The following is a 3,430-nucleotide window of genomic DNA, read 5'->3' as shown; positions in this document are numbered from 1 at the left end:
CTAATATTTGAGTTAAAAAAGCAGAAATTAGGAATTATTTTGATTAATTGTTAAGATCAGAGGAATGTGCAGATGAGTTTAGTCAGGAATGAAAGTGATCAATTGTATTTGCAAAGAGCGTTGTATAGATTCCAATCCATTTTTTGTGGGAATTTTGTTAAAAAGAAACCCATATTTAACATATAGGCATTCTTTAAATCGGTCAAATTTGACCAGAGGACAACAGGAGGGTTAAAGGATGTTTCTTTCATTTTATTTCTAGTTTCAGCTTGCATTCCTTATTGAACAGGAGAAGGACAAAGTCAAAGTTGAACCAGAGTCAGTCTTAATGGATTGATGTCTACAAAGGAGAGTAATCGTTTTACAGCTCAGCTTCTGTTTTTGCTCTAATAAGTTTCTTACTTAGAAACCTTTCTGTCTGTTTGTGCCCCATCTGCATTTTCAGTTTTCTCAGTGATTACATCAGGAAGTAGTACAATAATAGTCTTACCATCATGAACGGTGGACAGAGCTACCAAAAATACTCCCTAAGTTGATTCTTTCCTTGAGACCACATTTCCCATAAATCCCTTTATTTAATGTATTTAAATGATCATTGGATTTCTCTTTACTGAGAAATATTCAAAATGATTTTTATCGAGTAGCTTTCCCTCTAAATCTGAGCTAAAAGAGTCAGGCTGCACATCATGTTTGTTTGCAGCAGTTATATAAAATCCATCAAGGTAGCACCTTTAAACATGCACGCACACTCAGTCACCAAAACACACACAGCCCTATGACTCACACACACACACACACGCAACGCTGACAAGTACACACGTTCAAACCTATACAGACACTTTCACACCTTATATCCCAAAAACACACACTCCCACAAACACTGACAGATTGGCCACAGATTGACGTGCGCTTCTTCCTAATCAGTAAAGCTGATGAATTTAGGCAGGTGTCTCCCTAGTGGCTGTTTTGTGAAATTCAGCTCAGCAGAATTACCTGACTGGCTGCTATTGGAGGTCAAAGGTCACCCTGGCTGTCTATGCTCTCCTCAGCAATCTCCTCTTTCCTTTCCGCGCATCCCTTCCTCATTTTAAATCACACTTGACACGCCTAGAGCACCGAAGCAGCCTCATCCATATTTTATCTCGTTTTTAACGTCGCAGCACTTTTTATTTTTTTGGGAACTGATGTATTTATTAACTGACCTACGCCGCAGCTAGATGCACCATGGGGGAGGGGGGAGTGGGGGGATGATCGGGTTTGTTTGGGAAATAAAATGAAAAGGAGCTGTGACAAGTTTATGAAGTAAGCACAACGGTCCTTCAGTACTTCCTGAACCCCCGGCGTTTTCCCATGCCAGGTTCCACAGCACCCTCGTGGCACAGTGGTGGTAAAGCGAGTGAATTGTAAGGGAAAGTCTTCCTTGTGCTATAACTTAGCCCAGAAAGGCCTATTATTCCTGAAGAAGCCTGCTGCCAAAACCAGGTTACTGTCATAACTCAGGGATGGAAGGCCCTTTTCTTTCAGGTGGCAGAGGGAAATGTTTATGGAGGAGGTAAATAATTCAATCAGGTGCTTTATCGCACACGGGGCCTCGCTGTCATTCACCCGTTCTTTGTCTTTCTTTGGTTTCTTCTCCAGACCGCACAGTTTGCACTTTTTAACTATAATTTAGCAGAGCAAGCCCTTTTAACGTATGAGGAGAGGCAGGGTTAAATGGGAGAAAAACAGGAAAAATACCTCCTTGTGTGGTGTGTATAAGGAGTGTAAGGATACACACTTGTCACCTGCACACACTAACAAAGTACGTTTGAATCATGTCTAAATATCTGGCTTGCAATGTTGCTCATCGTGTTCCACGTATAATACTTTCGTTCTCAGCAGCCTGCAAATGTGTAGCTACCATTTTACTTACACAGAATGGTACGTTTTTGCAAAGTTAAAGCCAGATTGACCCGTGTGACTAAAAGTGCACGTAAAAGTAGAGAGGTATCTGTATTTTATGACCCAGAAAGGTCACGTGGATCAGTTAATCAGCCACTGAATGGCGATTTTTAACCGAGCTTTCCTTCATCCACCCTCTGAGCTCTCATTTCCTCCCTCGTTTCCTGTACTTGATCTCTGCTTTCCATTCTCCCCACGACTGCCCTTCACCATCCCTTCTCTCGGTCCCCACCACATACTTCTCTTTCATTCTGCGTGTCTCTGTGGGGAAACATAACCAAATTAAAAATCCACAATCATTTATTAAAGACAGTTTCACACCCTCTGAAGTATGGTATTTAACAAAACAGCAAATGTATTATTCAATCTGTAATTTGTTTTCTTTTAGCCTAGTTTGTCATATTTTCAACATGTCATATTGAATATATGCAGCAGTTGGTATTGATGTTTTTTCTTTGTCTGCCAGTTGAAACAGGTATCAGAACGTTCTGTATAAACATTCAGCATGCTACAGTATACTATTACTAAGATCTATAAAACGTTATGCTTGGATCCTTCTATCTTCTTCTCCAGGCAGGGTGAATTATGGTGAGTGTGTGTTGTCTGCCCACCATGCTGGAATGAATGACTAACTGCCCACACCAGGTGTGTCATCCTCTAAGTAAAGCATGTGTGAACTGCTTCAGGTGCAGATTGAGAAAATTTATGAAATTGTGTCTGCGTGCATCCGAGTGTTGGGAGATTGAGAGAGAAAGTGTTCACCGGCAGCTCCCGTCTCTCTCCAACAGCTCTAATAAATTGCCCTATAAATAAAACCCTTTTGCTCTAACACGGCCTCGCATTTGTGCTTTGGCCACTGAAGGGTCCAGGCCCCCGAACTCCGTCACAAACCCCCCCATCGGCTGCTATTCTCTTACTGACCTACAAAATGCCCAAACAGCCTCGTACTCCAGCCACTCTCACACCCCATTCTGACCCAGGGTGTAGGTGTCCCAGGTTTTGCTATTGTTATGGCCCTCGGCTATGCCCACAGCAGACCAGTGTGAATAGTTCCAAGCTTCATTGATGATGTTCACATTCAAATTCTAAATCCACATTTGAATGCTGTGCTAGGGTTGGGTGATAGTACATTGTATTTTTGTAATTTTATTTTACTAATTTACTGATCTGTCTCTGAAAAACAGCCCGCGCTGGACGATAGTCAGACACCTGGTGTAAACAGCGCATAGAACAACATATTTTCACATCTAACTTGGTGAATTGAGGGTTTATTTCCATTTAGTCTCGCATTGCCAGACCTTCCTCCAGGTCTGCCTAGTCCACGTTGCATTCTGGGATGGGAGAAAAACATGCTCTGGTTTATTGGCATTTCTTTAAACCAACCACAATTGTCTTGAGCGGAACTTGTTTTGGCGAACATGTGTACGTTCAACCGTTGTTTTAGTCGTGTATCAGAAAACTCCGATTGGACAGATAGTCTAGCTAGCTG

The 3,430-nt window shown here is 41.9% G+C and overlaps 1 protein-coding gene and 1 long non-coding RNA gene across 3 annotated transcripts in view; one reads left to right on the top strand and one right to left on the bottom strand.

Annotated features, from left to right (window-relative positions):
• pou3f3b (POU class 3 homeobox 3b) overlaps positions 1–3,430 on the top strand; it is a 170,225-nt gene that overhangs the window by 94,512 nt on the left and 72,283 nt on the right. The gene's annotated exons all lie outside the window — the stretch shown is intronic.
• The window catches only part of LOC116673889 (uncharacterized), a 20,382-nt gene that overhangs the window by 14,710 nt on the left and 2,242 nt on the right, over positions 1–3,430 (bottom strand). The window contains exon 2 of the long non-coding RNA XR_004327905.1: positions 2,139–2,145. This is a non-coding gene — a long non-coding RNA (uncharacterized LOC116673889). The remainder of the gene's footprint in view (positions 1–2,138; positions 2,146–3,430) is intronic.

Source organism: Etheostoma spectabile, chromosome 24 (genome assembly GCF_008692095.1).
Source record: "Etheostoma spectabile isolate EspeVRDwgs_2016 chromosome 24, UIUC_Espe_1.0, whole genome shotgun sequence".
In the NCBI taxonomy this organism is placed as follows: domain Eukaryota; kingdom Metazoa; phylum Chordata; class Actinopteri; order Perciformes; family Percidae; genus Etheostoma; species Etheostoma spectabile.
This window is presented reverse-complemented; position numbering and strand designations above follow the sequence as displayed.